We start from the raw sequence: 21,173 nt of genomic DNA, 5'->3' as shown, positions 1-21,173 counted from the left end.
ATTTCTACTATTCACAGGAAAATGACTTTCTATTGTATGTGATTCTACATTGTGGTCCCATGTGCAGTTTTTTTCCTTTAAAAAAAAAATCTCAAGATTTTTTATTCATAAAAAGGTCCTGTTAACGAAATTCAGTTTAGCATTTTGTCTGCTATTGTTGTTTCTAATTCTCCAGGAGCAAACAAAATGGGATGGAGGAACAGTGGCTGGAGATACTGGCTTTTCACCCATTTCATTTCAAGCAGTATTTAAGGCAAAGGGAGAATAGGCTAATTGCATTTCTACCTGAAAATAAGTTTCCTGTCAAATTTTAGAAATAAATGAAATGTGGCAACTTGGCAAGGACTCCTGGAGGGATGTGACAGCATGCACCAGAAGTGTTGAGAGAAACTTCTCCCCACACTGAGGCCTGGAAGGCATCTTAAGTTCTCCTCATCTAAATTGTCCCACAAATTCTTAATTTTATATGGAGCATTGTGCATCTACAGTTTGCCATAATGCTTGCCCTTTCAGTTTCAATGAATTTGCACATGCGCACGCTATGGCTGTGTGCATTAATAAAACATAGCACAAATTCTGAGTACAGTTGCACCAAGATTCTTTGAGTGTAGTTTTCCCCCCAGTGCACAGGAGTGTATATGCACATTAGGAAAACACTGCAGAAAAAAAATTCTTGGTCCAGTGGTACATGCAATCATACAATAAGTTTTTCCTTGGCTGTATTTTCTCTCTCTTTTTCTTTCATAAAAGTTATATACAGTGGTACCTCAGGTTACATACGCTTCAGGTTACACATGCTTCAAGTTACACACTCTGCTAACCCAGAAATAGTGCTTCAGGTTAAGAACTTTGCTTCAGGATAAGAACAGAAATCGGGCTCCAGCGGCACGGCGGCACCAGGAGGCCCCATTAGCTAAAGTGGTGCTTCAGGTTAAGTACAGTTTCAGGTTAAGAACAGACCTCCGGAATGAATTAAGTACTTAACCCCAGGTACCACTGTACCACTTAATTGTAAGGGGGTGGGTGGGAATTCTATGTGTATATCAATAATGTATAGAGGCCAAAGGATGAAAGTTCCCTGAAGTAATTGAAAGCTGGTCTGGATCCAATTCCAAAACGAAGTTTAGAATAAAACATCAAATTAATCTGGAATTTGGAAGATGTGGAATAAAGAGCAGAGTGAACCCATAGCACAAAAAAAGGAAGAGAAGGGGGAAATCCTCTCCGACTGAGGTGGGCTTGCTCTGAAATCCTAGCACAGTTGCTGCCCTCACTAGCCGTCTCCTTCCTCTCCTCAGTGCAATGACAACAACTAGTCAGTGAAAATCGGCAGTAGCAATCCAAATGGACATCATCATTGCAAATGTTGCTTCAATGAATGGGAGGCAGATGTACACATGCATACCCTGTCCTCAACTTCTTTATGTGTATTGTCCTCGACCTTCCCCATCTTGAGTGGGAAAGGGTGCAGGAGGGGCCCTATTCATATTCACTAGTCAGTGGCAGAGTTACAGGTGAAACTCGAAAAATTAGAATATTGTGGAAAACTTCATTTATTTCAGTAATTTAACTTAAAAGGTGAAACTAATATATGAATAGACTCATGACATGCAAAGCGAGATCTGTCAAGCCTTTATTTATTATAACTGTGATGATCATGGCGTACACAAAAAATTTTGAGTTTCACCTGTAGCTGCATAGGCACCGACCCCCCGGGGTGTGCCTTTTTGTCACCCCCTCAAAGATGGCACCTGGTGCGGACCGCTCCCACTACCACCCCTTCCTACACCCCTAACTAGAGTGCAATGCCTTCCTGCATTGGAGGGGGCAAAATAGGGTGGCCTTTTGGGTCCTTTCCAACTCCACAGTTCTATGATCCGGGAGCTTAATCAGGGTCCCCTGTGCAGAGGGTTCTACTTGCATTCCAGGGGCTTTGAAACTAGGACAAGAGTCAAATGTAGCCCAAAGGCTACAGGTTACCTACTTGTGTCCTAGACCACAGGAGAAGAGCAAGTGGGCAGGGAGAGAGTTCAGAAACTGCCCTTAAGGGAATGCAGCACCGATTGGATCCCTAGGATGGGCAGAGAGCTTTCAATGCAGGGATGTGTTCAAATATCTGCATTCTGACTTGGTAGTCCAAGGATGGTTGTACTGTGTGTGTGTTTCCCCCTGAATGTAGGCATCAGCCTTGCATCCAACTATGAGACTCAGCATCCTGATGCCCAGCCCATGTTATCTAGATTACACTGTTCAAGAAGCAGAGGAGTGAGCTGTGTGTAAGAGGTGCCTTGAAAAGCTATGTTTCAAACGTATAATTACCTATACTTTTTTGTGCACCTGCTGAGGTGAGAACCACTGCTTTAGCAGGTAGATCTGCTGGCATGACAACTCTTACAGAAGCATTTTTAAAAAAGAAAGAAAACCCCACAGAAAGGTGTGTGCTCTTGCCAACAAACAAGGCATAACTCCTCTTTATCATACAACTGTTGTGGTTTTTTGCTTGATAATACTTACATACTGGAAGCCAAATCTACCCGCTGCAGAACATTCCATCATATAAATAGGGCATATACACTGAGCAAGTGAAATGCGGTATGGCAGCTGAAACTCTATGTTTGCAACATCTTGATGAGGAAATGCAAAACCTTTTGTTCCAGGGAAATGAATGTTTTTCAAATCACCATTCTGCAAGTGAAAAAATCACTTCTGCCAGACTCACTACTGGTGGATGTAGTGAAAGGAAACTGGGTTTCCAAAACCAAATTTTCTTTTGCTCTGTGTAACCTGTCTGCCTCCCCGCAGTCATCACCTGCATTGCACTGCTGGCTCACGTTCAGCTTGTGATCAGCTGAAACACCATGTCCTTTCCCCATGTACTGCTGTAATTTGACTCCTAAGCAAGTAAATAAGCAAAAGAGCACATAAATTAGAGCCGTGCAAATGTGCTTTTTATGTTCATTGCTCTGGAATTCTGGGTGATCCCATCTGCAATACCGAAAGAAATGTACCTTGGTTTTAAGGCAGAATCACAGAGCTGGGAAGGAGCCCTGCAATTAAGGGATTTCAACTAAAGCATCCCTGACAGAGGGCCACAGAACCCTTGCTTCAAGACCTCCAAGGATGGAGAGTCCACCACCTTTCGAGGGAGTCTGTTCCACTGTGAAACAGTCTTATCCTCAGAAACTTCCTCCTGCTGTTTAGTCGGAATCTCCTTTCTTTTAACTGCAATCCATTGGTTCAGATTCTACCCTCTGGAGCCAAAGAAAACAAGCTTGTTCCATCTTCCATATGACAGCCCTTTAGATATTTGAAGATGGCTATCATGTACAGAAACGTTTACCAAGTTAAGAGAGCATTTAGGAGCACAAATCCATGCAGCTTACCATTGCCCGAGGGACACAAACACTCACGCTTTTTAATTTATTTTTTTGTTAATGAACACACATTTAATATGCTGGTGCAGCTTACAAGTGGCAATGCTTATTTCCACGTCCCCATTTTTTTGTTTAATAACTATGCTTAGGAGTTATTTGACTAAGCTTCCAGGCATATATGCATAAAAACGAAGGCATGCAAATGTTAAAACAGGACTGTTGACACACGCCTGTGTAGTTTGGCGCAAGGTAGCATGGAAGAAGGCTGTTTTATTACCTTTATGCAATTTCAAGGTTGTCATGATAACTATGAAAATCTTATTCTAGGCCACGGCAAATAGGGGCAATAAATGTCAAGCAACCCTATTGCCATAAATTACCGGCAGCTCTGCAGATTTTGCAGGGCATTTGTGCATTCTGAGTTGCTGGATGCGGCGGATGTGACACGGAGACAAACTTCTTTGAAAACCTGCAAATGCCCTTGAACCCAGAAGCCAGCCTATAGGTTACCACCGCAGCATGCAACCATCAAGACTTTCTGTCCTTTTGAAAATAACGGCACAGGGAAAGCCAGCGTTTGATGTTACTCTCTGCATGTCTATGCATAGGGGAAACATCAATGGTGAAGCTATCTAGGATGACATTACAAAGCCTATGAGGCTCCCCGCTTCAGTATACATAAACTGGTCACCAGCTGTGATCTAGGTGAGGGAGGGGGAGCGAGAGAGCACACACTAGAGCATCAGTCTTTGTGTCTTCCTCTGAGGTCCCCACACTGAGCATATTCAATATTAAGACTGCTGTTGAGCTGCTCTATCCAGTTTTCAATGCCTTAAAAAAACGGGGGAAAACAAAACAAAAGATAAGATTTATTCTTTAAAATGCCAGGGAATTTCTCCCACCTCAATTTGTCTCCAATTCAACAGGTACCGCAAGTTTCTTTAGTGCTTCAAAAATGCACAAAACCTGTTTGACCAGATATGACAGTGCCCCCAAACAAACGCAAGTGAACTGTGCCCATTGTAAACGCATTATGCCAATGTCTGGCTTCTGAGAAGCAACTGGCTGCAATCCTGCATACATTCAAGCTGCTTAACAGCCACTGGTTTCAACGGCATTTAAGCACCTAACTATGTGCAGGATTGCAGGCTGCTGCAGTTATCGGTACCCAGCCAAAGATGCAGAGATGCTTCCTTCCGAGTTGTTCTGTATGCCAAGAGATAGCAGATATTTCTTATTTACTGCTTTGTCTCTGGAGAGACTTCTGTAACTTGAATACTATCAACAAGACCTGACGGTTTCTAATCTAATTAACATAGCGTCTGCTGCTGCTGTTGCTGCCGCCATGCCTTTGTTTCAAAAAGGAGGAAAGCTGACTATGTAAGTCAATCCCAGCAATGCAACTTTTTAAGCTTAGTTTGTTTAGAGCCTCCATGGTGCTACAAAAGGTCCTGGATTTCATGAGGGCGTCTTTCCCCTGTGACATTTAAGGCATGGGAGGAGTCTCTGCAGTACAGCTCCTTCTTATACTGCTGATATTAGCAGATAGAGACATGGCCCCACCCACTTTGGGCTTGGCCGCCACCCACCACCAAATCCAGCCCCACCCATCATGAATGTGGTCCACCCTACTCACGTTTCCCCAAGGAAATGCAACCCTCAAATTCCCCACCCCTGTTCTAAATGTAGTTTTGCAACCTGACCTCACATCCCTTCCTACTAAAGGGATATGGAAACGTGCCCATTTTAGAGAAATAGCTACCTTCTTACCTTGGTAATCTTGGACCTTTCAGTTTCTCCTTAGGGGTATCTCTTCTCATGAGTCTCTTATTCCCTGTGGACCAGCCATCAGACTCTGGTCTTGGGGGAGATGAAACAGGCTCCACTGTTTGCAGGTCCACTCAAGATAGACCAAGGGGTGGATCCATCTCCACTTGCAAAAGGAATAGTAAATCCCAATTGTGTTCAAGGAGCAATAGTGGGGTAGAAAAGCTGGGGGGGGGGGGAACACCTGGCAACCAAGGCACCTCTTGGGTTTCAGATAGTACATGGGTAAAGGTAAAGGTAAAGGGACCCCTGAATGTTAGGTCCAGTTGCGGACGACTCTGGGGTTGCAGTGCTCTTCTCGCTTTATTGGCCGAGGGAGCTGGTGTACAGCTTCCGAGTCATGTGGCCAGCATGACAAAGTTGCTTCTGGCAAACCAGAGCAGCACATGGAAACGGTGTTTACCTTCCCGTCGGAGCGGTACCTATTTATCTACTTGCACTTCATGCTTTTGAACTGCTAGGTTGGCAGGAGCAGGGACTGAACAACGGGAGCTCACCCCGCTGCGGGGATTCGAACCGCCCACCTTCTGATTGGCAAGCCCTAGGCTCAGTGGTTTAAGCCACAGTGCCACCCACATCCCTCCAATGTGCCTCTTGGGTTTCAGATAGTACATGGGTAAAGGTAAAGGGACCCCTGACCCACAGCGCCACCCGCATCCCTAGCACATGGGTAGGTGAGTCTAAAAACCCAGAGACACAAATAATGTATTTAGTGTTAACTTTGGAAATGTATACTTAATTCTGACCAAACTAAAATATAGATCAGGAGCGAAAATATACATCAGGAGGCTTAGCTAGGCCAGAATGGCTTTTTTTGACACTTCCCCTTCCCCAAACTAGTTTTTTTCCAGTGACACCCCTATAGAAGCTGGTCTGGATGTGACGTCAATGCCTGGATGGAGGAATCTCCTGGGAATTCTATATATTCTGTCCTGAGTTTCATCATGGGAAAGAGGGAGGATTCAATAATGTGATAACGGCCAAGGGTGATGCACTTCTACTTTTCACAGAACCATTTCCCTTCCCTGTGTTACTTCCCCTTGCATCCTAACCTTGACCCTTAACTCCACCCCAGGACATCTAGAAACAAGCTGTTCATGCTCCTGATTGGATGCAGGAGTGATCACAAGTAAAGAAAGTCTACCTGGAAGAGACAATAACCTTCCTCACATCAAAAAGTGGGAGCCTACCTGGGCAGCCAATTGCTGGTTCAGGTGTAATCTCTGCAAATTATGCAGATGGGTGGGAGACTAGCATGAGCTGTATTTCCAATACACATAGGCCACTGGCAGTCAGATGGGCTGCCTGGCTGAATTAGAACTGCAAAAGAAAGCACCTGGAAATATACGTTTCCAAAAGCTTATCTTCATCCAGAACACCAAGCAGTTGACTGAAACAGACGTCATTGTTCGACTCAAGAGTGATGCAAGTACGCAACCAGATCTTAAACATTCTTTTGCTTGTAACAGCTAAATAAGTTGCTCTTTTAAGGAGCTGATGGAGAATCTTGTGATGGTTCAGAGGTCTGCTGAGGTATGTAGATGCATTATGGCTGCAAACGGAGAACTGTAGAATCAATTCCTGCATTATTCAATAAACACTAAAATGAACACTGGTGCCATCAAGTCAGAGACTCTAGCAATACTAGACTGATGATGATAACAAAAACTTATACTCCATCTTTTTACAATAATATACAAAGCAGCTTTCCCCCATGGTTCATGTAAGCTGTGCACTAATTTATTTGAGGTGTCATATGTACATATCTGTTCATAATGGTTGACATATCAGACTAAGACTGGGCTGATCCAGGGTTCAAATCTCCACTCAACCTTGAAACGCTCTCTCTCTCTCTGTGTGTGTGTCACAGGCTATCATACCCACAAGGCTGTTGCGCAGATAAAATGTGTGTGTGCTTGTGTCTTTTTGCCAATGTGGATTTCAAGCTTCACCAAATGATCCATTTAATTCACAACAAATGTGTGGTTACTGCTCATCTACTGCGTAGGATCCAAACATCTCCCAACTAGGAAATCCCATCTCTTCATTATAGAGATGCTGCATTTTGAATGGCTGGGAAAGTACAATTGTATTGCTAGGAATATGGGACATTTTGCGCCGGCTGCAAAAGCCACAGTGACCTAAAGTACGGTCAGGAATGTGGCTCCATGACTGTGACAACCTTCTGTTTGCACTTTGAATGCTGAGTAAATGATTGCTGCTGCTGAGTGTATGTATAGTTTCTCTCAGCTGCAGAGTCCATTGCAATCTGGAGCACTGTTGGGAGTATGGTTGCATGGATATCACATGAGAGACACCTTTTGCACACTGCTAGCGGCAACACTGAGGATGAGCGACACACCACACTGCCATTGCAGTTGCACAAAGTTGTGTGATTCAAAAATCAGTACACATAGATGGACTGCCGCAGTCTCTGGAACTGACTAATCTTCCTTTCTCCCTCGTCAGTTTCAAATGCAACTTGGCAGCTCTTGGAGGAAACTTCAGACTTTGCCTAGAGACTTCAGCTTGAATGGTCACAGAGCTCTGTGGCTGATAAACAGGGCTGTAGAAAGCAAAATTAAAACTCTGCAGCCAGGGGATCAAAGTTCTGAGGCGGGATAAGCTGAATTCAGTGAACATTATAAACCATGCAGCTCAGTACAATTTCCCTGTGTTCTCCTGCACTGAACTTGTACCCACTTATTCTCCCCCCCCCCCCGATGCATCTCACTGCCTAAAGGGAGAAAAATATTATAGGCATCGCCATTGCTTATGAACAAGTGCCACAGAAGCAAAGAGTTATGCAGAGGGAGTGCTTGAAAGGACTGGTCTTTTCTGGGCTGGGGGTAGGTGGGCAGGGATACTATACTAACAACAAGGAGGATTAAGATATATAGTGTGGTGTGAAATGACAAGGATGGGTACAGGATCGTGGCAAGAAATGGAGTATGGCAATGAAATGCTGCGGTGGAGTACAAGGTTATTTGCAGAATACCCAGAAACCGAAATACCATATGTCATTGAAGCAGCTATTTGAAAGCTTTTCTAATAGCCTGGCTTATAGCTTTGGGGCTTTCTCTTGGAGTTTTCAGGCTTAGGTGTCACCTTCTTATGAATGACAGCATTTCAGGGTCACTGGATTTGAAACATCGTCATTACAAGACAACTGAAATGTACTTCAAAGATTCGCCCGCCAGCAAAGAGGTGAGGCTGAACAGGATTCAATGGCCTAAGTCATTGGGAACTGCAAAGAGAGATGTGGAGAAACTGGGATTTTCTGGTAGCGATAGGGTTTTTTTGTTTTTGCATGAAAGATGCATGCAAAACATTAAAAAGCACATTTTACATAAATGTGCACATTTTACATACAAAGTTCACACAAACAGCACACAATGGGATGGAACAGAATGCAACAAGACAGGATAGACCTATGACTGAGTGCCAGAGAGACTAAAATGAGGCAGAATAGATGCCCATCCCATTCCTGTATGGGTCTGGGTTGATTTTGTTGCAGAGTTATTATGCCCTCTGCTTGCTTCCCCATTACTGAAGTGACCTCTCACTTGACCTTGCAAAAAGCACAGGGAGAGATGTTCTTGCTTCATCTTTCCTTCCTCTTGTGTTTTATCTGCCAAGACATACTATCATGTTATTTATAGATATACTATGGGATGTGTAAGCAAAACATCTGATGCATACACATCTGTTTCATGAATCAGACTTCACGGCTTCTGGAACTAGGAGGAGGTGCGAAGCAAGATCATATTTGCCAGGCCTTACGGTCTGGAGGCCAGAAAGCTGGAAGCAGTGAAGTTGTGAGCAAAGTCAGTGGGCAGTAGAGATAGTTTGAGAGTACCTCAGCCTGTTTCCAGTCAACAGGTTCCTCAGGGTTAAGAGCTAGGTTAGAATCTTTATAGGACTAGGTGAAACCCTGTTGGACCTTTGTGTCAGCTGACTACCACTGAGTTCATATCAGCTATCCAGCCTTCCAGCTATCCACAGGACTGGAGCACTGTGAAAAGCAAGCCAACAGGAAGCCTATCACTGTGGCACAGACAATGAGGTAAAGAATGGATGATTACCCCTGTGGTTGTCCCCCAAAAGTAGTAAGAGCTTTTGAAGTACTCCAATCAAGCCAAACTATTTTTATTATTAAATCATTTTGGGATACTTTATGGGAAGCACTTAATTAGTTACCAATAACTGCCTCTCCTCATATGAACCAATCTGGACCCTTAGATCATCATCTGAAGCCCTTCTTTGTGTGCCTCTTCCAAGGGACATCCAGAGAATGGCAACACAAGAGAATGGCCTTTTCTGTGGTGGCTCCCCATTTGTGAATAGGGAGGCTCACCTGGCACCTTCGTTACATATCTTTAAGCACCAGGCAAAAACTGTGAGGGTTATGACACCAGTCCTGAAAGACCTACATTGGTTCCCGGTATGTTTGCAAGCACAATTCAAAGTGAAGGCGCTTACCTTTAAAGCCCTAAATGTCTTCTGTCCTATATACGTGAAGAAGCGTCTCCATCCCCATCATTCAGCCTGGACACTGAGATCCAGCTGCTTTTCTGTATGCATTTATAATTTTATTCTAACAAGACCCCCACCTTAGGCCTCAGACACACTCCACATGGCTCTGTCCCCATTCCATTAGAGTGTCTCCACCAAACTCAGTTAGTACTAAACCTTTTATATATATTTGGTTCTCAAACACCTTGGTTCTCAAATGCCTTGGTTCCCAAACACTGGAGACCGAGAAGAGTTTCAGTTTTCAAACGTTTTTTGGAAGCCGAACGTCCAATGTGGCTGTTGGCTATTGTTTCTGGGGCGCCTGCACCAATCAGAAGCTGCGCCTTGGTTTTCGAACATTTCGGAAGTTAAATGGATTTCTGGAACAGATTAAGTTTGGCACTATTGTTTTTGCTATTTGTTTTTGAGGCTTTTTCGGTTAATTTGTTTTTGTGACTGTGTGGAACCCAGTTCAGCTACTGATTGATTGATTGATTGATTGTGTGACTGCGGAAATGGATAAAAGCCCCCCATCCAAACAATGACTATCATCAATGCAGGTAAGAAAAAAAATAAATTATTTTTTATCATCTACAATACTGTCATTTTATGGATCAGTGGTCTCATTAGATAGTAAAATTAATGTTAAATTGCTGTTTTAGTGGTTGTTTTTAAAAGTCTGGAACGGATTATTCCGTTTTGCATTACTTTCTATGGGAAAGCGCGCCTTGGTTTTGGAACAGATTTCCGGAACGGATTAAGTTTGAGAACCAAGGTACCACTGTACTTTTTCTCATGCTGATGATTTGGCTCATGGAATTGTCTCCTGAAAAGCAAGTGTCTCCTTCTCTAAATTGCAGCACCTGTGGCCTGCAAGACCTCCACAGAAGCTAAAGATGCTCCAACCTACACAAATTGCTGCAAGCTCGTTGCATACCAGTCATAGTGAAAGGCAGATTTGGTAGGTCTGTCACCAGAAAACCACCCTGTCTGCTAGGATGATACTCAGGGACACTGAAGTGCTTCTTATTCGTGGATCGTTTCAAATCTGAAAATGGTTAACTTTGATTTGGCTATTGTGAAGTAAGTGGTGACTCTGGCTTTGATATTATGCGGTGGATCAAGTAAGAAGGCCTTTGGAAGGAGAATGCAGGGCGGTGAACTTAATGGTTCACAAAGAAGCTGACCGAGCTTCTTGTGGTCAGTAGATAAAAGGCTCCGGGAACTTTCTAATTTAAGAAATGTACAGTGGTGCCTCGCAAGACGAAATTAATTCGTTCCGCAAGTATTTTCTTCTTGCGAGTTTTTCGTCTTGCGAAGCACGGTTTCCCATAGGAATGCATTGAAAATCAAATAATGCGTTCCTATGGAGACCGCTTGCCAGGCTGGCGGTGCGGAGAAGGGCTTTTCTCCCCACCGCAAGCCTTCAGGACAGGTACGGGAACAGAGGGGAAGGCGCGCAGCGCTTCTCCTCTGTTCCCGGGGCTTGCGGTGGGAGGAGGGTTTTTCCTCCCCACGCCAACATTCAGAACAGCATTCTGAAAGTTGGCGGTGGGAAGGAAAACCCTCCTCCCACCGCAAGTCTTCAGGATAGCCATCCGAAGGCTGGCGGCGGGAGGAGGGCTCTCCGCCCCACCGCCAGCCTTCGGAGCAGCCATCCCAAGGCTGGCGGCGGGAGGAGGGCTCTCCGCCCCACCGCCAGCCTTCGGAGCAGCCATCCCAAGGCTGGCGGCGGGAGGAGGGCTCTCCGCCCCACCGCCAGCCTTCGGAGCAGCCACCCCAAGGCTGCCGGTGGGGCGGAGAGACCTCCTCCCGCCGCCAGCCTTCGGAGCAGCCTTCCCAAGGCTGGCGGCGGGAGGAGGTCTCTCCGCTCCACCGCCAGCCTTCGGAGGAGGTCCGAGGACAGTGGGGAAGACGCACTGCGCTTCCCCGCTGTCCCGGAGATTTCCCTATGGGCTTTCGTCTTGCGAAGGAAGACTAGCGGGTTTTCGTCTAGCGGGTTTTCCGTCTTGCGAGGCGTTCGTCTTGCGGGGCACCACTGTAATTTCATGTGTGCAAATTCATTTTTAGAAACTGTTCTCTGTGCAAGTTTCTAAAGTCGTAAGCACCCGCTTACGCTTTTTAAAACACTTGTCTCTCAACCTCCTCTTTCACGTTCCTTACATCTTGCATTATGCTGTGCTCCAGCCTCCCACAGCCTGATATGATTCAGTGGATGTTACATAATCTATGTCAGATTTATTATTCAGTAATACAAGGGAGAGGGGAACTGAGCAGCAAAATGAAGATAGGAGAAAGACGGGAGGGTTACTGCAGGTTAAGTACCTCTTAGAAAAGAACAACAGGAACCATTTCAATGGAATCAGTCTCTTTAGAGAGAATTATATGTGTGGAACCTGATTGCCTGGAGAGTGGAGGAGTGAGACCCTGACCCCACCAAAGTCAATGGGACTTTCATGAGCTTCAGTTTCAGTGGGGTCAGAATTTCACTCCACCTTTTAAACCACAATGCATTTTTAAAACCCACACCTCACCTATATTTCACAGTAATTGCAGCTGTATTTACTCAAGGTTGCTTCTCTTTGCACTTTACAAATGCGGCATTATTAGAATGAGTGACACTTCACAGTCTACATGTAAACAAAAACCTATTCTATGAAGGGTTTAGTTTTAGAAGCATAAACACAATGGGTTCCTTTGGAGAGCTGTGAATAGCTGCCGTGTTTCCTTCAGCTCATGAGTATGTCAGCGAGCCACTTGGGCGCACAAATCATTCATACAAGAAATATTTACATATATGCACATCCAACGGCTGTATCAAACTTAAGGCTTAAACTATGGTTTAGGTCTGTCTTCCACACACTGGTGTCCTCCAGATGTTTAGGGCTACAACTTCCGTAAGCTCAACATCAAAAAAACTAAGATCATGGCCACTGGTCCCATCACCTCCTGGCAGATAGAAGAGGAAGAAATGGAGGCAGTGAGAGATTTTACTTTCTTGGGCTCCATGATTACTGCAGATGGTGCCAGCAGTCAAGAAATTAAAAGATGCCTGCTTCTTGGGAGAAAAGCAATGACAAACCTAGACAGCATCTTAAAAAGCAGAGACATCACCTGGCCGACAAAGATCCGTATAGTTAAAGCTATGGTTTTCCCAGTAGTGATGTATGGAAGTGAGAGCTGGACCATAAAGAAGGCTGATCGCTGAAGAACTGATGCTTTTGAATTATGGTGCTGGAGGAGACTCTTGAGAGTGCCATGGACTGCAAGAAGATCAAACCTATCCATTCTTAAATAAATCAGCCCTGAGTGCTCACTGGAGGGACAGATCCTGAGGCTAAGGCTCCAATACTTTGGCCACCTCATGAGAAGAGAAGACTCCCTGGAAAAGACCCTGATGTTGGGAAAGATGGAGGGCACAAGAAGGGGACGACAGAGGACAAGATGGCTGGACAGTATTCTCGAAGCTACTAACATGAATTTGACCAAACTGCAGGAGGCAGTGGAAGACAGGAGTGCCTGGCGTGCTCTGGTCCATGGGGTCATGAAGAGTCAGACACGACTAAACTACTACAACAACTTCCGTGCAACTGATGAGAGTTGTAGCCCAAAACATATGGAGGGAATCAGCTTACAAAAGGCTGGTTTAGAGTTACATGTGCGAACCTCAGACTTTTGACCTCCTCCTTCATCAGGTTTGGGCAGGATGCAGATGGGGACAGGCAAATCTGTCAATTTCCATTACTAATTTTTTCAGTCTTAAGTTCAATTCTCCACATTTCCACACCGGTTTGCATTTTTTCCTGTGATATTGACAACTCAACCATTCACCTCATGCCAGTTTGTAGTGTTCTGAAAATACTGTTTGTATGCCTCCATAATATCCACAACTCTTAACAATTCACTCTATTTCATTTATATATGGGCTTGCAGTCCCACTAAATGATTTTCAGCATAACAACACAACATAAACAATATTACAACTCCTTTAATACAGTACCTTGGAACCATCAAGAAATACACACACACACACACACACACACACACAGAGAGAGAGAGAGAGAGAGAGAGAGTCTTTATATCATGTTGAAATTATTGTTGCCAAATGACTACATTCTTTGAAATTGTAGTTTTGAGTGCCATGTTGAAAAGCAACATTTTTCAGGACACAACTGCAGATAGAGCCCTGATCCCTTGGACTAGAATAGTCAAAAGGAACTAGATTGGTTAAGTCACATAATTGCATACCTTAGCTATGCATAGTGTAAATCCCTGGTCAGAAGTAATGCATGTGGGCTTTTTAGAAGAACCAGAAGCTAAGTGAGCAGTAACTTCTGCAACTGGCTTTCAAGCCCTTCTTGTAACATTAGAAGAAGATGCAGTGTCGTGCCTAAACAGAGCATATTTAGGAAGTGGGAGGATTTCTCAGCAATATTTAAAAGATCTTTCTTGGACACAATAAATATTAAAATGCAAAACAAAGACAAAAACAAACAGAAAGGTAGCAGATAAAGGAAAATAGTTCTGGCCTAGCTTTTCCCCTGACATGATACTTTTCTGTGTACAGAGATTTTGTGTGTATTTGAGTAATATTCTGCCATAAGAACACAGGAAAAATCCTACTGAATCACATCAACGGTCCATCTGATTCAGCAACCTGTTTCGTAAGTGGCCAGCCAGATACCTATTGGAATCCCTTAAGTGGAACTTGAGGGCACAGGTGTTTCTCCCTAACAGTTGGCATTTAATGGAATAATTGTCTTTGAACCTTGACGAGTATCACGGGGGCTCCAGCTCACAGCAGACTGACCACCTGGGTGAGAATTTAGCCAATGTCTCCAATAATTACATAATAAATACCTATAAATGTGTGGGTGAATATTGCGGAAAATGATGAGATAGCCAGCAGCATTGCCACGGGGATTCCATTACTGCTACTTTGCCATGAGGTGAGCATGCAGGTCCATTTTAATTGCCTCTGTTTCTGCACAATGAAGTTGTATGCAATTTTAAATATGCGTCACTGTTGCCAATTTTAAACATCTCTCTTACATTTATTAAACAGATCAAAAGAATATACAAACATAACACCCCCCTCCTTCCAGCTGAAAATTCCAGTACAAATGTAAAGTTAATGAAGTCACTAGGGTACTGAGATGCATAAAAGTTAGACATACAATCTCAGAAAGATCAGGGCCTTGAGAAATCATACACAGTCATTTGTGGTAAGCAATTGACCTGAGTAGGTGTGATTTTCCTGTGCCAGGAATGATTCATTTCATTCAGGGTTGCAAAATGAGGCTCATTCAGCAACTAGCAAAAACTGAGAACAAACAAATATCACTTCTCCTTTTCTTAATTTTATTTTTTTAAAAAAGCTTCCTTCCCTCACCCCCACTCCTGAGTGCAAGAGCTCGAATTGCAAACAGACTGTGTGGAATCTGGAATGATGAAAGATAACATTAATTTATGAATCACGATTGAATGAGACTCTGACCTCATTGTCTTTGCCATCTGCATTCACAATGCTAAAAACATCCAAACTGTTTTATTTTTTAAAAAAACTTAAATAATTTTCACATTGCCCTGGTTTAATTAATTATTGCAGTATATGCAATATTTGAGTATATGAAACAGAGAAGGCAAAGTTTGCTGAGCATTCCAGGAATCTTCTGCACTATATCAGTTTGGTATAAGGCAATGCATTTAAGTTGGTTTAAGACAACAAGAACTACAAAATACACAAAGCAATATTTGTAGCTGGACAAGCATGGACGGCTTGCCTGATAAAAGATCATCTATTTTGTCCTTCATCAAACCAGATTCCACTGCATCTATAGCATTTTTTCCTAGGGAGGCTATTTTTAAATGTGCTTACTGGGAAATAAATGCCACTGAACTCAGGGGAATTACTTCTGAGTAAACATGGTAGGAATTGGGCTGCTCAAAGCCCTTCATGATGTCAGTGATCCTTACAACATCCCTCTAATGTTGGCCAACATTATGACCTACCTAATCAAAGTTGGGTTCAATTCCATTCATGTCGGCAGAATCTAGGTATGACTAGCTTTGGCTAGATCAGGGTCAGTGCTGTGGAACTTTACAGAACAACAAACACAGAAAATATTTAGGGCCCTGCCACAAAGAGCTTACAATCTGAATTCCAATGGGGACGAGATATGGTGAAGAGATGGTGGTAACTGGGGAAGAACATGTAGTTTCACATATTTTAGCTTGGTTTGGTTTGGATTTTCAGTGGAAAATCTTGTTCTTTTTAATGACTATGATATACTCGTATCTTATTTCTTCTCTATCCAGAAATGCCCGGCCAAATGTCCATAATGAAAGGAAGTTGATGTGGTTCTATGAAGAAAAAATCATTTCCAATAAATGACATCCATTCTGGTATGTTGGTCGCTGATGCTGTGGAATGTGGGGCAATGCTTTCAAAATAAGGATGGATGACCAACTGAAGAAGAAAATGATTTTCTCCAGATCGGGGGTAGCTATAACAAATTTTGTTTGCTTAGAAGGGCACATGGTGTGTTAAGGGGTGGATAGTACCTCTGTTGGGGGACGCATTGTGCTCCTTCTGGGGTAATTTGTGTACCTTTGGTCCCCATCTGCATTCAGCTCTCACCTGTGGCTCCTGGAAGCTGTCAACATGTGACAGAGGCCACACCCTGGGAATGGCTTTAACTCAGGCAAACTCGGCCCTCCAGATGTTTTTGGACTACAACTCCCACCATCCCCTAGCTAACAGGACCAGTGGTCAGGGATGATGGGAACTGTAGTCTCAAAACAGCTGGAGGGCCAAGTTTGCCTATGCCCGCTTTAACTGGCCAGCTAAACCAGGTGAGGGTAGCCAATGTGCCTCAAACCCTCAGTGAGTTAGGGACTTCCCCAAATTGCATGTGGATTGAGCGGATGAGACCAATAGTGGGTCCAATGGTCAAGAAGGTGATTACTGCACATGCTGTAGAGGGGGCAGATGGGGCTCATCAACCTGGGAAGGGAGTCCCTCTAGGAAAAGGAAAACTCTGATCCTAAACCTCCATTGCCTTGCCAGATATCTTCAGGAGAAGTAAAGGCTAATGAGTAAACCCTACACAAAAAGACATTTGGGTGGCATCCTGGGTGGCAGGCAAGCTGGTGCCAAATGTATTGCTGTGCTTTCTTTTGGAGCACATCAGTGAGGCTGAGATGGAGGTCTCGTCGTCTAGGCAGCCCAGGACCTCCATAAATACTGCCCAGGCTTGTGCCCCAGGGAGGTCACTGCGATGCTGCTATTGCAGCGGTTAGACTGCACCCCCAGAGGTGTGCTCCATTGTCTCTCGAGACAGACAGACACCAACAACAACAAGGAAAAGAAAATGAGTATTCAAGGGTTGAAAGGCAGATTTGTCAAATTTAACATCTTTACATGAACGCCCCACCTCTGCAAAAAAACCCAAAAAACTATTACCTTGGCCATACCTGGGTACACATGTTTTGTCGTTGTGAAACTTTTACAGTGGTACCTCTGGTTGCGAACAGGATCCGTTCTGGAGGACCGTTTGCAACATGAAAAGCCCGCAACCTGAACGCCGTATCTGCGCAGGTGCACAGCGTGATTTGGTGCTCGTGCACGTGTGCGAAGTGTGATTTAGCGCTACTGCAGTGAAACCCGGAAGTAACCTTTTCTGGTACTTCCGTGTCGCTGCAGGACGCAACCTGAAAAAACATAACACGAAGCAAACGTAACATGAGGTAGGACTGTACTGTTAAACAGCACCCATTTTATTATACATTCTGAGCACCTATGGAAGGACTGGAGTGAGCTGGAAAGTGGTGGCCCCCGGACCAATCTCTGGAGAACAGAATGGCTCCTGGGGATGGGGGTCAAATTACATGTAACTTCTTTTGCCCAAAATGGCCTGAGATGGTGGCCAAGTCAGGGGGTGGAGGGGAGGTTTCTTTTTTTAAAAAAATAAATATTATTTTTAAACACACATTCGCACCCACACTGTTTCTGTGGCTTTTTTCTCCCTCTGATAACCAATGGGGTAGAAAAGTCGAGAGTGCAGGATGAGGGCCTGGGGGGCCAGGTTATAAATCCCCACTCAGCTGTGAAGCTTACCAGATGACCTCACAGGGTTGCTGTGGGGATAAAACAGGGAGGGGTGGAGAACCATGTACAGGACCCCAGAGGAAAATGTTAAAGATAAATAGCCTTGTTGGAGGTTAGGAAATGTCAAGAACAATACAGTTGCCTGCATTCCTCCCAGAGGTGAACAGCAGCTACTGGAGGAAGGGTATTTTGGCTTAGGGGGTGATGCTGAGGGAAGGGTTTTTTTTTTTTTTTTAGCCAATTCTTTTCTCTGTCTGGGCTAATTCCCTGACTTTAAAGAGTCCAATCCTCTACTCAAAAGCAAGTCCTCTTGAGTTTCATGGGGCTAATACTCAGAAAACTAGGAACACGGACTGCAATCAGTCTTCTCAAGCTGCTAATAGGCTTGAGGTAAAATCAAGTAAGTACCTGTTAGAACTGTGCTCTTAATGGCCTCTTGAAATTCGCTCCCCTATTAGGAGGCAAAGAAGTTGGGTGGGTGATTTTACCCACCAGAGTGAGGAGAAATTATTCAACCATTTATTGTTTGGGGGGGTGGAGTGGGTGTGTATGGGCTCACCATTATCAGTGGGAGTGGCAAACTTTTTATCTTTTTAACCTAACTTGTTGTTTCTTTGCTGCTGCCAATGACAACAGAAGCAAAATGGGCGCCATTTTGAATCCTCCACAATGTCCTTGACCTGGAGCCCTTCCAAGGCACTGTGAGGGAAAATATGGTGGCCACACACACACACACACACACACACACACACACACGATGGTGAGGAATACATGGGGGATTTTTTTAAAACAGCTTTTTATGGCTTTCATTTTCTGAGGGGAGGTGGGTGACAAAAAGAAAATTCTCAAAAAAATTCTCTTCATGGTTAACAATATTGGGGGGAAACGGACAGGGAAATGTGTGGGGAAAGGATTAACTGGTCTGCCAACCTCAACCCTATTCCTCCTGACCCCATTATCCCCTTCCTCCTAGATTGTTTTTAGGGAAAGGAAAATATATCTGGAGAACTGACCATGGATCCCTCACATCATATTTAGTCTGTCCTGTGAAATGCAGAAATTGCCCATGCCTGCTTTGGAATAAGGAGCAATATTGGTAGCAACATATACCAATACATTCGTGCTGGGAGCATATGCGGTGATAATTATTGAATGCGCTGAACTAGCGCACTTTTCCTCAGCTGGCGTTTGATTAGCTTTTCTTGTAGCTGCTTTCTGGTTAAGGAGGCTTTTTAAAAAAAACAACACAAAAAACACAGCAAACCCTTTAACCACCTCACCTCCCTCACTTATGTACACATGCATATAAAACCCCAAGAGAGAGAGAAGACAAGGATAGTAAACATCCAAAGGTCATACGGAGGCTGTTGTCTAGAAATTTTCTCTTCCCCTTGCATGGCCAGCAAAACACACACACACACACACACACACACACCTGTTTCATTCAACGGTTTTGGAGAGAAGGAGTGGGAAATCTGACGCATTCAATCCGCCCCAGCCCGCCTGCAAATTTTGATACTTTTTGTCCATGCAAAATATGGAAGGGTAAAAAGACCACAGCTTTTCACTCTTTTTCCACACCATAAGCACATTTAACCACCCTGCCAAAGAATCATGGGAACTGTAGTTTAAAGGTGCTGGGAACTGTAGCTCTGATGAGTAAACCTAAGCTCCCAATATTGTTTGAGAGTATGTGTGTGCTTTAAATGTATGGTGTGTATGCATTCTGGATGAATTGATTCCCAAAACTCCATTACCCTCTCTTCCCAGTTTTGAGGCTATCCTTCATGCAAAATATGGAACAGGGTGGGGTAGAGGGGAAGAATATAGCTCTTCACTCAGTTGATCCCAAACAACTGCTGTGGTTGCTGCACTGGGCTTCATGGTCACAACAGATCAATGCCGGAGAGAACGGCCACTCGCTGCATAAACCAGCAGTACAATCCTGTGCATATCTGTCTACCCAAGGAGTTCAGTGAGGCTTCTTGCAGAGTAAGGCTAGCTCTGGGTATCACTGCCCAAGTGTGTGAGCCTCAGCTCCTTCCAGGTAACCGTGACTATGAAATGGCAAGGACACAAGAAGGTCATACCATTTTATGCCACAGCTAATTTGCAACAACCAGCACCTTTCAGGTTTACTGGATCAGAACCAATCTGGAATAGCCAGCATCTTCACGTTTCCCCGGCCACACACAAAATGACCATCTTTTATTCTGGAACAGCTCACTCAACCCCTGCCTAGTCCTCAACTCGCAATCTATAATGTGGATTATTAAGAGTATTCCATCCAAGGCAGGAACACACAAACACACCTAAACCCTTTTTATAACCACCCTGACTGGAGAAAGCCTGTTAAGGAGCAACTAATCTGCATTCAGAGTTTACTCCTGAAGTGAAGCTGCCCAAAAGGTGTTAAACCCCCCCCCCCCTTTTAAGGATTTGCAAAGCTCCTGATTTTAGCACGGAAAAAGGAAAATGCAAACCAAGGCAGACAGATAAAAAACAAACACGCAAACACACACACACGGGTTACACTGATTTGCTGGTCTTGGTTTCTTCTGCAGCTGTTGAAGCTTCTGCTGTGGCTTCAAGAAAAGGGAAGGAGGAGGCTGGCCTGGAAGCAGGAAGAAGAGAGCAAAAAATAATAATAAAAATGAACCTGTTCCACTCTCTGCTGACTCAGAGCTCAGAAAGGTGAGGCTTTCTTAAATCCTTCCTGTCAATCCCCTTCTTAAGAGGCTGATCCTGCGCTGGCGGCTGCTCTCCCCTCCCAAGCCGGCTCCGCAGTGCACTCCCAGCGAGGAGGTGGCACCGCGCAACCCCGCATGCAACGCGGCGCGCACAGCCCCACACTCTCTCTCCAGACACACACCACGCACCGCAAGCGCCTCCCCTTTCGTCCCTCCCCGCCGCCTTCTCCTCTCCCCGTCTTTCCTTGCCACAAGCAGCGCCGGCTGCCAATCCGCCTGCTGCTGCTGCTGCTGCTGCGTCTCCTCTTCTGCACTCTCAACAGCAACAACATGAGTGCATGGGAAGCTCCGCTGGTTTCTTCTGCTGCAGAGCTTTTGCGCTGCTCTGGCTGGCTCTTGCTGGATTAATTGCTGCTGTTGCTGCTAGCCTGGACCAAGGCTGGGGTGTGTGCGTGCGGTTTTTTTTTTTTGCTTCCCCCCACCTCTCTTCTCCGTGGGCGCATATGGGAAAATTAAAAGGACCGCACCAGCCACCACTTTGGTGGTAGGGAGCGGGGCGGCCAGGACGAGACTTCGCGCCCCCCTCCCCAGCACTCCGTGGCAGGAGCGCCCCCAAGACAACCACCAGCTGCCCAACCAGGTAGTAAATAACCTCCA

The 21,173-nt window shown here is 44.7% G+C and overlaps 1 protein-coding gene and 1 long non-coding RNA gene across 7 annotated transcripts in view; one reads left to right on the top strand and one right to left on the bottom strand.

The window, feature by feature from the left end:
• Nucleotides 1–1,750: 1,750 nt before the first annotated feature.
• LOC309350456 lies at nt 1,751–20,653 on the bottom strand. The gene is made up of 3 exons (XR_014160393.1): nt 20,486–20,653; nt 14,577–14,700; nt 1,751–5,307 (listed from the first exon to the last, which is right to left on the bottom strand). It is a non-coding gene; the product is annotated as an uncharacterized lncRNA (long non-coding RNA).
• Nucleotides 17,848–21,173, top strand: part of CCSER1 (coiled-coil serine rich protein 1) — a 715,014-nt gene continuing 711,688 nt past the window's right edge. For 5 of the 6 annotated variants that reach the window (XM_081876744.1, XM_081876746.1, XM_081876749.1 and 2 more), the window contains exon 1: nt 20,785–21,156. The gene's annotated coding sequence lies outside the window, so the exon portion shown is untranslated. Of the gene's footprint in view, nt 18,227–20,390; nt 20,521–20,784; nt 21,157–21,173 lie in introns of those variants that run through there. The other variant, XM_081876745.1, reaches the window with a different exon arrangement.

The sequence above is a fragment of the Podarcis erhardii genome (assembly GCF_964252035.2).
Source record: "Podarcis erhardii genome assembly, chromosome: 9".
NCBI lineage: Eukaryota > Metazoa > Chordata > Lepidosauria > Squamata > Lacertidae > Podarcis > Podarcis erhardii.
This window is presented reverse-complemented; position numbering and strand designations above follow the sequence as displayed.